The 13,037-nt window shown below is 46.2% G+C and overlaps 1 protein-coding gene across 3 annotated transcripts in view; it reads right to left on the bottom strand.

Moving 5' to 3' along the window:
* Positions 1–13,037, bottom strand: part of LOC125959804 (protein spire) — a 134,301-nt gene that overhangs the window by 21,135 nt on the left and 100,129 nt on the right. The window lies entirely within an intron of this gene.

Consider the following 13,037-nt stretch of genomic DNA (forward strand, 5'->3'; position numbering starts at 1 on the left):
CAAGGCATTTGCATACCATTACCGCCTGTCCCTTTCGGACGTTTCATCGTGGGGAGTACGGGAATTCGTTAGGTGAGCGATAGAATAGAATGGCGGCTGGCGAGAAAAAAGGGCTATTATGAGGCCGGAATTAAACTTATAAATTAGTGTTTCTTCTTCTTTCGTGCGCTTCTCAATCACCTTCCCCACCCTCCCCTCAGGTAGAACCAATTCGTGATCACGCTGTTCACTGACCAACTGAGAACTGTCTTCTCCACCTCTTTCCATCATAAAACGAAGAATGTTCTCGCGACCCTCGAGATAATTTAATTTAATAATCAACCACCAGCTGCTGCTGCTGGGAGGGCTAGAAGGCCCCCTGATGACGATTTCCCCCCTTTTTAATAGCCGGGAGTGTTGATCGTGGTTGCACCGATCCCGAAAATTCTCTCCATAAAAGATGGAGTCTATGATTTTTATGATGCAAGAACGTCCAGATGAGAGTGACCTGTGCGCCTGAGCGATCCTACTACTAAATGCAGCAACTGTGTGGCCAAGAGAGATCAATCGATCGAATGCTAGATTCCTGGATCGATCTGGATATCGAGGAAAAAATCGATAATCGTAAAACTGTGCGATGCAGCTATCGACGACGAAAGGACGAGGGTTAAGGTAGTAAAACAGAAGGAAACCCCGGAGAACCCGTTTTCGAATTATGACGATCGTAAAAATCGTGGTTCAAATTGATGCGTCAGCTAGTGCACGTTGATGATCGAAGCGTGAAGATCAAAGCTATAGGTAAACCTTTAAAATAATACATAGAAATCCAAAATACATTGTCACAATGGAAGTATAAAATATTCGAAAATCGTGGAGTAGGAATTAATTCTTGCCGGTTTACTAAAAATGACAAAACACGCTAAATATCACTTTTCCATTTTTAATTAGATTAGCTCATGCATAACCATGATAGGGAGCACAACCTGTTCGCCAACCCAAATTTTTTGTATTCACATTAAAATTGCGCCCAAATTTTAACGAAAATGTTGAAAAAGGGTTTCTGTTTGGCTTCCCTCTAAAGAGTCGAGATCGAAGACATTATTAGCTGATGATCAACAATGCTTTCATTAAGGTAGCAATATAGTTTGTTGTTGTCGTTAGGCCACAATCGAAGGTAAAACATTTTATTCGAAAGCAGATGGCACGTCAGCTAACGCGATTTTGTTGCTAACTCGAAAGATTTGTTGCTCCATGAAATTAAAAAGAAGAACATAACATCCACGCACCCGAGTACAATTCCCAGGACAACACTTGGCGTACGTACAAGAAACGGCAATCGATCACCAATCGGTCAATAGTTTGGATAGCCTGCGCGGCTAATCCATCATCACACCATCACCACCACCTGCTAACGGGTCATCTGCTCTCGGGAACACAATCACTTGTTTGCTAACTACTTCGGAACTCCGCGGAGCAGAAACGGAAAGTGATGCTTGGCGCATATTGACAGAAGCACACTTTCCTTCACCCATTAGGCCACAACACACACACTACCTGACACACGCACAGCACACTTCGATGAACGCGGTGTTTCGCATAACAGACATTCGCAGACATTTCCCTTTTATTTTTTGTCACAAAATGATGCCTGCATTCCGCCGCATTGCGAAAGTTATTCTGCCGCCAGGGATTCCGATGACGGTCCGCACTCCCTCATCCGTTTGCTCTCGCTAATTGAGTCATCTTCTCCACTCATTGGCACCCCCATTGGATCGGATCGGACGCATCATCGCATCGCATAAATGGTCATTATCAATCATCGTCCGTCCGTCCGTTCGGCGTCCTGGTCGGTGTCGGTGCCGCTCATAATTACACCGACGGGATCGATGTCAAAGCTTGTAACGTGCCGTTTCGCCTCATCATCAACATCCGAGCTTCTCCAAGGTCCCGTGTAGTGGTATCCCGGAATATATGCGGTATGTAGCTTTTGGTCCGTTGAACGAACGTTACAATGGATTGAAAGAGATTCTTCCACACCAAAAAGGGCTATCTCATGGATCCGTTCGACTCCTGCAACGAGCGTTCTTGCGCGTCTTGCGCATTTTCCGCATTTTCTATTTTAATTCGTCTCCCTCGCGCGGTGCCCTCAGCGGCATGATGGAAGTATCAATAGCCGAAGGAGGACATCGCCGTCGTCGGACGCTTGAATATGATTGACATGTACCGACGTGTGTGTATGTGCGAAAAACCCGAGGGAACGCAGGCGCGTCTTTCGGTTTGTCATGACAGGTTTGCATGGTGTTCGCGTTTTGACGGCGGGAAAAGCCACAAGATGCCGGGACCTAACGGTCGATACCTGCTCTATACAATGTATGGAAGCATGTCGTGAGCTTCATAGTGTTCCACGGGGGGCGCCATCGCGTTGCCCCTTTTGCTTTAACAATTTAAGACTCCCTTCCCTTCAGGAACTTTCTTGAGAATCTTGAGGATTTCCTCGTTTAGGTCCATCACAAAATGTTGTTCCCAGGATGATGATCTAGGGGAGATGATAACAGGGCCCAGGTAGTCCTAGAATCTGGAACAACATTCCAATCCGTCGGTGGAAGACTGCGAACAGAATTAAGCCATTCCGGATACCGGGTGCTGCTCTGATTTCTCTCCGGCATGGCACTCTGTGATGGACCGAATATATGCCCGTGCGATCGTTGACGCGAGATGTGCGGACACGGGACCACCCGCCGTAGGGACCGCGTGTTGTGCCAATTAGAAACCTGGCGTGCGGTTCCGTGGCGTCTCCTCGACATTAATAAGATTATCGTGCCCGTGGCGCATATTCCTTCCTCTGGGGTCTATTCCCGGTCCCGGACGACGCGTGGCCTTAAATTGGATCCAATCTGAATCTGAATGGTGGAAGGGCTCCTCGTTAAAAGTGTGTTAATCTGTGTTCGACAGGGAGAGAGAGAGACGGAGAGACCCTAGTGACACCGTCGTCCACTAAGGTACGGCCTCCACAATTCGCTATCCAGCATCTTATGTGTTATGATCAATAACTTCAGATAAAATTATTAGCCCAACCCAAAACACCGACACCGAACGGAATGACCGGGATAGACCGGGATGGACCGCGATCGACGAAGGGCGCGCGCGTGGCCAATAATCAGCTTCTTCTTCCACTTCCAACCCCAAAAGCATACACACCGAGAAAGGGGGCCAGGGGCAACGAAACCGAAATCAATCGACTCGGTGATGCTTTCTCTCTCTCTGTCTCTCTTTCTCTCTTTCAAAGGGACAACAAATTGAGGTCCACTACTTTGGGGCCCTTTTGGTATCGATCTTATCGACCCTCGGCACACAGACCCACTGGCCCACACACATGCACACACTGCACAACAGGCCGGTGGTGCGATGCGCTCCGAAAAATGCTTCTCTGGATTCCGGAATCGTTCCCAAAAAATCCCCGAAAGCATCATCATTAGGGACGGTGTTTATGGTAATTATGTTGTTGTGGTTCTGTGGTGGTTGTTGTTGTTGATGAAGGGCCAAAGACGACTGCTGTTGGTGGTGGATTTTCGGGATTGGAGTTAGGAGATGCATTAAGAGATTGATTGTGAGGCGTATATAGAGGCCAGCCTTCGAATTGAATTGCATTTTGATGCACTTTTACTAAAGAAGAGTAAAAACAAATAATTTAATGTTACAGAAAGGGATCTCTTTATACTTAAAATATGAAACAACAATATTCCGACAACCGCTACCATAGCAACGATCAACATTCAATTAGAGATCTTTGAGAGATGAAACCGTCCGGTCCAACCGCAAACAAAGCAATCAGGAAAGACTTATCGAATCCACTTCACTCGAGAGCACCTTCCTCCAGCGAGAAGTCTTCACCACTACATCATGGCTCAATTGTTATGCTTCAACGCGAGACTCTGGAGCGCGACAACGAGCCAAAGCCGATAAGCCGATTGAAGGAATGCATTCCGAAAAGGAGGAGCGGCGAGCATCGAGCATGATTTTGAGGCCGAGCAGGTTTGAAGTGCGACAAACAAATGGGATGTCCGCTCCTGCCCTTGCACTTCTCCCGCCAGCGCATGATAATGAATCATAACCTCATAACCAACGATCGTCCAAAGGGATCTCGAAGGGGGCTTTGTGTCACCTCCAACGCGATCATTGCTTCGTCTGCCGGTGGTGGTGGTGGTGTTGAGGAGAAGATGACGATGAACCGAAATGTAGGTTAGTCGTGTCCCGCGTGTGGTAGGTTGGGAGACGATCGTCGTTGTTGGTCGTTGCATCCACTCCCCCCCTCTTTTCACTCCCCGCTTTTATCCCTCCTTTCGGGCGTATGTGTGTCGTGCAGCATGAGAAAGACACGATGGAGCGTCGAATGTGTGTGCACCTTGCTCGGGGAGTGCATCGTGCCATCGTGGATGACCTCCGGCACATTTCTCTTCTCTTCTCTTTTGCTCGTTGTTTGGGGAGAGGCGGGGAGGGGGCGAGGGGATGTTGTGGATGTGTGTGGGATGCTGGGTCCGTCGGGAGGCGTGAATGAGAAGAAATGCGGCATCCTCTGGCCGCTCCGTGCCGGCATGATGCTTATCGAGTATTGGGATTGAAGGAGCGTCCCGAAAAGGAAATCAACATTTTATGCTGCGTGAAGGAAGGAAATAAAGGCAGAACGCGTTGGATGATTTCGTTCCAGAATGTTGAACGCATGAGACTCGAACTCCAATTCACTTGCAGCGAGCATGACTTGATTGTTGTCCTTGATCTGCATCTTCTTGTTGGAATGCATAAACGCTATAATTCGCTTAAGGTACCTGGACACGATAGCAACTTTCCGTTAAGGGGGGGGGGGGGGGGGGGCTTTGGTATTTTATTTTAATTCTTCCCATTTGCTTTTTACATTTTTTTACGAGTGTTTATCTTTTCAAGAGTATTGTGTAAAATTTTGGGAGCATTCAAAGCAAAACTGACAAAGATATTGATTTTTGAAAATCCGCCTTCAAAAATTTTTGAATCTGAATTTTTTTTAATAACTATGTGAAGCTCGTTTATTGAGGAAACATAGAAAAAAGTAGTACTTTTTCAACTATAAAAATCTGCAAAAAATCGAAAAAAGGGAAATTTCACAAAAAGTCGATATTCAATTCAATTCTATCGAATATTCAATTGTATATTTCAGATGACCCAGCACGTGGCTACGATGGGCACCGCAAAAAGTACATTTTTGCAAACTTGCCTTTCTAGATTGGATGTCATGAAGGTAGTTTTGATCAAATTTTCCCCAAAATAGAACCTAATATTCTTAAAAAGTTTAATACGACATTCACTTGAAAAATAAAGTTGAATGGTTTCTTCGCATAAATCGTCCCAAACAAGTCATTTTTTTACCCGAAATAATGAGATTGAAATAATGTTGCTGTCGTTGCCAAGCACGATTCAGGTGATTGAAACAATCTTTACAATCAATTTTCAGCTATTTTGGAAATTCGCTGTAAAAAACTGCCAAAATGTGTGATGCAAACGCTGTTCATAAAGTCTTTCGGTTTTGGGTCGTTGTTAGCACGTGTTTGAGAGTTGCAATTGCGAATAAAGTTTCGCAACTCGCCTATTGACAGCCAATGAAAGATTCTTGTGATAGTTGCGATCATGGTCATGCACCTTTATTTCCGTACAACAGGCGGCCAGATATGTAGTCATCATTATCTTTGGAGCAACCACGACATCTTGCACGACGTGATCACGACGTGAGCCTTACATAAACACATCCCTCGATCATTAGTATTCGAATATCGAACCCCGTTTTTGAAGTCACCAAAGACCGCGGACCTCATTCTGTTCGATTGAAATCCCGAGAAAACAATCATTCGTCTCGTCTCCCGCCACCACCGGTATCATAACTGGCTGATTATGCGATGAAAATTATGAATCTTGAAGGTAAACATATGCTGCCTGTGCCCACACCCACCGACAGAGACGCGTGCCATCATCTTCATTAACAGCATGATGTATCGTGTTTTCAGTCAACTAATGCGCGTTGCGGTTTGTTTTTGGGATGCTGTTCGGAGGAGCAACCTAACAATAAGGAGGGAAAAAGGGAAATGGGGAACGCGTGAGCATTAATTGCCGTAATCAACGAGCGGACCCAACGAGGGAGAGTTGGTGCATAAATTCGGAAACCTTGCCGGACCACCACTTTGGTAGGCTAATCGGCTACACAACTTCACCGGGTGTTTATGTTTTGGTGGTGCTTGTCTGGTACCTCGTTAACTATCAACGGGACCCGGGACCGAAAGCCCTTCGATATTCGAGAGTTCAACAATGCACCGTGATCGGTCCTAGCACCGATCAGCGATCACCGCCAATACCGAACCGAATATTGGCCGCGCATAATGTGGCACAAATTATGATCTCGCCGATCATCCTCGAGTTCGTTGTGTTACCATCTTCCCGGGGCAGGGGATTAACCTGTATTCTTTATGCGAAGTGATGCGGCCGTCGGTTGGTCGCGCAGAAATGGCGACCGACGACGACGACGACGACGTGGACACACAGATGACGCCTCATAAACTGGGCATTTCTATAGCGGCGTGCGCGAGCCGGGTAAATGTATTAATTAGCGAGGGAACATCTTGGGCCTCAGTTTTCATTTCAGAAAGATAAGCTCGTGTGTGAGAGGGAGACAGTGCGATGATGTCGTCTTCTGCGCTAATCTGCGAATCGATAATTGGAACCTGAAATCAGAAAACATGTCCCATCCTCCGCCCCCGGGGCCAGTCATTGGTGCTTCAAACGAAGACATTCCTTGGCGTTCGTTTGCCCGTTCGGACCGTTCTCTTCTTGGGTTCGTTGAACTCATTTGTTTGCGAATGGGGTTCGCCTTTTTTTATCAAGCATAAATGCCCGTTTTTGGGTGGCCACCGGTGAGGATGGTGGCCACCCGTGAATGATCCTTTGTCATCCTCAAGAAGGAGGTTACATAATAGGAGCTCTCACCGATCGCCGACTCATCCTTAGCATCCACACCATCTTCCGACTACTTCTCAAGCGAAATCCAGCGTGAACTATGATGCCTCCATGTTGGCGGCCATTGAAGAAAGCACAACAATTGGCCCAGGAAGCATAATGTTTTCCCACAGTTCCCGCGCGAATCGGAGTGGAGCGAAGTGAACAAGCAGAACAAGCAGAACGATATCTTACATAATCGTGCAGCGATCGCTTAGTAGCAAGCATCAGCAAAGAAGCTTATACCTCCTAGTGACCTAGAGCAGGAGCCGTCTGAGGAAAAATGGGTTTGCAGATGACGGAACGACTGACTGACTGATAGAGTGGCACACTGACGGGCATGCTTCTGGTTCCAGTGGAACCCGGAACACGTTTCGGCGTCTTCGGCGTGGTCCATATCGAAGGCAAAGTGTTCGGTTACATGAACCATATCTTCTGGGCTACTGTTTTGGACCGTTAGCGATCACCAGTAACCCGATAATGCTATCAAGATTGTTGCTATTAGGAAGAGGCAAGAGAGACGTAAGAGGCTCTCTGAACGATCGAGCTGAGCAGCTGTTTCTGCACATTCCACACGACGACAACATGAAGAAACATCCGCTGCAAGAACGTGAACAGCCCAAAACTTACAGAAGTCAAACACACACACACGCGTGCAGACCACCAGGTTCTCATCAATGGCACGGGCGGCAATCGGAGCGATTTGATGACGGAGGAGGAGGATCAAGCATCAGCAACAACAGCAACAACAACAACGACAACAACAAATCGTTTCGTCGTGACTTCCTGCGGCCACCGATACCACCACTTCGACGGTCGACGAGACGGCCGACGTCTTCCCGTGAGACAAACGGTCCGAAAACCCCCATTAAACATGCCAACAACAACATCGGGCATCGATAATTAATCTTCGATGCTCCCGATGTAAAGATGGCAGCGGGATGGTGGTGGTGTTGTTGAAGGGGGCATCATGTCCGCCACAAGGCAGCATCATCATCATCATCATCATCACGACAGAGACAGAGAGAGAGAGCATAAACCATTTCATTTTAACCGAAAAAAAAACACACGATCTCCCGGGGAAAAGCGTCCAGATCGAAAAGCCAGTTCCGTTGCGTTAAGGAAATTGCAACTGCGCCCATCCGGATGGATCCGGATGGAGGATGGTAGTGGCCACCAATTGAGCTTCCTCCGTTCGCTCCCTTTCCCCCCTCCCAGTTTTACAACCACCTCATCGACGGAGACCCGGAAGAGATGGATGAGAGGATGTTTAGCACCGGAAAAAGGTTGTTGGCATGTCTTGAGCTGCTCGGAGAATGGGAAGGAATTTAGTGAAAGAAAAAGGTAACATAATTACTCCGTGGACGGAGCCACACTCTTTACCTTTCTATTGGATCGGGATTGTCTCTCTACTGCTCTCTCTCACACACTGTTTGCTTTACGTGACTTCCGATTCGATTCAACGCAACGGAAGGCCGCGCTGTTGTGCTTCAACCTGTCCAGAGGTCAACTGCTACCGCTTGATGGTGGCTCGTGTTGCAAATTGTTTGCGCCATTTTGTGACCTTGCGCGATCGAACCCAGCCCCTCCCCCCAGGGTTTTGTGGGCGCAAGAATGAGCACCAGCCTTCTGTTCATTTGCATAAGTTGCAGATCCAAATAATCGATCGCGGACCATCGAAGGAACCCTTGTTAGAGGTTTACGCATCAATGGTTGGTAGCTGTCATGGTCCGGGTGTGGAGGTTTATGCCCGTTGACAGGTAGCCCTCCTCGATCAGATCAACGCGCAATGGCCGCAATGGATCTGGGTCACATCGGCCCTTGCGACCTTCCGTTGAGTGACGTCCGATGTCAAAGCTCGTACGTACGAGAAGCTCGTCGAAGTCGATCGATCGCGCACCGTAGGAATGGAGAGAGAGGTCGTCGAGTCTCGTTGAATGCAGAGTTAAGTGCATGGTTAGTCAGGGGTGTGAGCACATCGGCACTTCACTCTACATCGAGTGCTTCATTCTTTGCAGAGTTCGTATGTGTGCTGAAGGCCTTTGACACGTTTCAAACCATTTAATGCTGCTGCTGATGGAATGTAACAGTCAGATCTAAACTGCTAGAAGAATTTCGATATCGTAACGAAAAAAGGGAGCTGCTTTTTAGTACAGCGCATAATAAACACTGAGCAAAGTTTTGTTTACATCTGTTTTCGGTTTTGTAAGTGTTTATAGAACATCATCGAGGAAATAAATTTGCAAGAAAAATGTATGTTTCGTGTAATTAAAATGATGTTTTGTTTGATTCACTGGAAAAAAAATTGAGCTAAATTGAGCTATTTTTGTTTCGCGATGACAAGTATTTCTACACAACACCAATATTTTGTTTTGTATAAACGTTTCGTTGCAATTTCGATATCGCACTGTGAACATTTTCTGCGTGTGTAGAAACACTCTAACAAGAACACATGCGAATATAGGACAGTTATAGGTCAACGGTGATGATGGTGATCGAACAGTGACATGCAAACGGAGACAACTACGCAACAAACCTTCTAGCTACCACAATAGATGACATGAACAGAACAGAACAGAACAGACCGACCGACAGAAATGGGACACAACATTGAAACAATTCTACGCCACCGCCTCGTAGGTACTTACAGAAGCCGATGTAAGGGACGGACAGCAGCGAGCTGCTGGAAATGGTGGAAATGGTTGTGAAGAGATTGCAGCCTGCATTGGGGAAGATGGAAAGAATGATTGGCGCTGAGGTGAATGAGGTTGATGAAGACGATGACGATGATGAAAGTGCGTTGATTATGTGGCTATTCGGTGAAATTGTAGTGAAACTGTGGCTCCATCTGTGTCTGTTTAACGCAACACACACACGCGTACGCAAGCACCTTGCTGATGAGAGGCGCTTGATGAATGGGAATTTATATATAAATTTGATCTCAAAAGTTGGACGCACGCGCGCGCGCGCGCGCATATTATTTATCAATTTCTGTTTGCACAAGCGCTTGAAGCGTGTGCTACGGAAGTGCTGCGACGTCATTAATCATTGACCCGAGAGCAGGCCTGGGTCCAGAGCAGGTGGAAATGCCAAATTTTCACCCCGTTGAAGGGCGGCACCGTGGCCACCTTTCACCGCGATTTTGGAGCACCAACACGCCAGCAGCCCAGCATTTTGGGTTTTTGATGGGAAAAAAGTGCGAAGAAAACATGCAAATCGTGGCGCGGCGCACCAACACCCGAGGGGCCATGCGGTATGCGCATGCGCGCGCATTAAAATATGCTAACGAACCTGCGAGGAGATCATCGAGCCAGCAGCCCCGGTGTGTGTGTGTGTGTGCCTGTGAGGTTGCGGCTTAATAAAGTCATTACGCGTCGCGCTTTCTGGCCCAACGAGGGCGACGTACCATCCCGCATGATCCAGGATGTGGAGGGCGAATGAATGAACTGAACGAAAGGTATTTCAAATGTTGTGCGAGCGTGATCTGCGATCCACCATGTAACCTGTCTGCGCGTGTGTGTGTGTACTGCGCGGCTTATGCGTCCACAAATCGTTGCCCGCCAACTCCCGTGGCTGGCATTGCACGCGAACGTGATTAGCTAATGTCGGTTGGCAACATTGTTGCAACAACGCCAGATCAGGTGCCATCGAATGAGGGAATTCTTTCACCAGATTAATGTGTGTGTGTATGGTTTGAAACTTTCGTTTTTTGCGTCGAGATCTGGAGATGCAGATCTATGCTTTGCATATTATAATTTTCCCACGCATCCGGAGGCCTTTACCTTTATGGTCATGTTCGGCATCAACCTCGGCTGATGCACATTCGGTTGTTGGATGGGTTGGAGTGAGTCCAAGCCAAGATTGACATGCAGAAGTGCAAAAAAGCGACATCTCAATCACCATCGAAGAGGCAGGGATGGACACGCATCTCATATGCGATGCAGAGATAGAGAGAGGGAGATAGAGAGAGCCTTTAACTGGCTCCTTGGACTGGCTCTCTGGGAAATATGCAAACGCTCTCCGTGGCCTAACGTGTGGCCATTTTTATGATAAGTTTTTGGTTGATCCCCATAGCCACGCAGCACCAGCAGGTGAAAGTGAAGGTTTACGCGTGACACGAAGTTGGGAGAATTATCATTCCCTAAGCGCACCGCAAACCAACGAACCGATGCCTGAACGGATGCGGTTCCGTTGGAAGCGCAGTCGGGTTCGTAGTCCGGAGGGTAGGGTGTGAGGACAGCCGCCCCGGGGGGTGGTCGGGAAATCTAATCATCATAACGATAACGCTTCACATTATCGCGATGTTAATTGTACACCGGACCGAGGCGCGCAATAAACTACAGGGTGTCCCATAAAAAATGCAAAAAGTTTCGTTACATCTTCTTTGTGATATTTTTCAAAGATTAGTAGGAGAAGATTAGAGATTCAAAACTGGTATTGGTGTGTTTGTGAGACTCCCGATGTCCTGCTGATGATAACAAAGGCAATCACTTCAAGTTTGCTATATGCGCAAAATACTTCAATACACCAAATTTAATAATAACCAGCGTTTAAATGAATACTGAAATCTGTATCAACTTTTAGGAGACACCATAGATTAAACCTCAATAACAATGAGCACATTGTGTTTTAGGAAGAAGGAGCCTCTATCATTTGTCTAGGACCCAATTTTGGTTGACGAAAGCATGCACTTTTGGATATCAAATGTTTCGCCACCAAACAGTTTCAATTTGAATCAGTTGCACTTTTAAAGCAAAACATTGACAATCTTTTGAGCCCAGTGTTTTTTCGCTGACAGCTCGGATCACCAAGTTATTGTATTTTAACATATTTAACAAGGATATTTTCTCGATTTCCTATGCTTAACACTAGATATACCGGCATTTATACTATACCTATTCCTGCCAGAATGGGTCATATTGACCAGTACGCCATAAAAAAAAAGGCTTGTGGTGGTTTTAAGGCTCATTTTTTTCTGATGCTGGGCTCATGTAATGACTGGTGCATAAGGAAAAAGGCTTCTAGTCTTTATTTACTCTTATGATTGTAAAAAAACAATAGAAAAAACTATTAATTGTGGAAAAATTAATTTGTTCGACGGCTGACCATTCTATGGGTATGTTGGTTGAATTTTCTAAGAATGCAGAAGGTTTGGTTGGCTCTTCGACATTTTTAGCGGCTCTAAATCGTTACACAAGAAAAAGTTCACGTGCCGATGAAAATTAGAAACAAGTTTGAACATTTTTAATGCGTTGACAGAACAAATTTTCATCAACACTGTCATTTGCACAATAACCGGTCATTTTGACCCGTACTAGTATAAGTTGCAAAATCAAAAATTATATTAGTTTCTAAAGCATTTAAAATAATTTTGTGTTATTGAAAAGTATACGCTAAGTATAACTTTAAAAGTCGAAAAGTCATTTTTGCGAGAAAAAAAAAAATTTTAGCCAGAATATTGCATTCAAGTGTTCGACGGGTTAAAATGACCGGTCTGGTATATCTAGTGTAAAGGAAAAAGTAGTGTTAAGGAAAAAGTAATTGGAAAAAATGGCGAACTTAACAAGTGATCGTTTGATATTGTTTCTAATACAGTATAGAAAAAGAGAAATATTTCCGAATTGATGGAAAACACTAAAAAAATGGATTTGAACCTCAATAAAAACGTTTTGCATTTCGTTTTATGGGACACCCTTTCCGTTCGGTGCCATACGAAAGACTTAAACGCTTGGCGACGAACCCTCCCTCGGCTTCAGCTGCTATTGCTGCTGCTGTTGGCGGTGCGATGGGGAAAAGATTAAAAATAGCTCACTGGTGTGTGCAAGCACATGGCCGACGTCCTGTGGCTATCACCGCATACGTCACTTTCCGGAGGGTTTTCCGATTAGGATTAACCCGATACCACCGTGCGCTGGGGGGCGAAAAAAACAAGTTCCTCCGATACGCACACGCTCTCGGCTCGCCAGCTGCTGCTGCTGCTAAATGATACGGGCAACCAATTACCCCGCGGCCCTGGAGACACCACGTGGACGTGGAAGCAAAAAACA

This window comes from Anopheles darlingi, chromosome 2 (assembly GCF_943734745.1).
Source record: "Anopheles darlingi chromosome 2, idAnoDarlMG_H_01, whole genome shotgun sequence".
Taxonomy (NCBI): domain Eukaryota; kingdom Metazoa; phylum Arthropoda; class Insecta; order Diptera; family Culicidae; genus Anopheles; species Anopheles darlingi.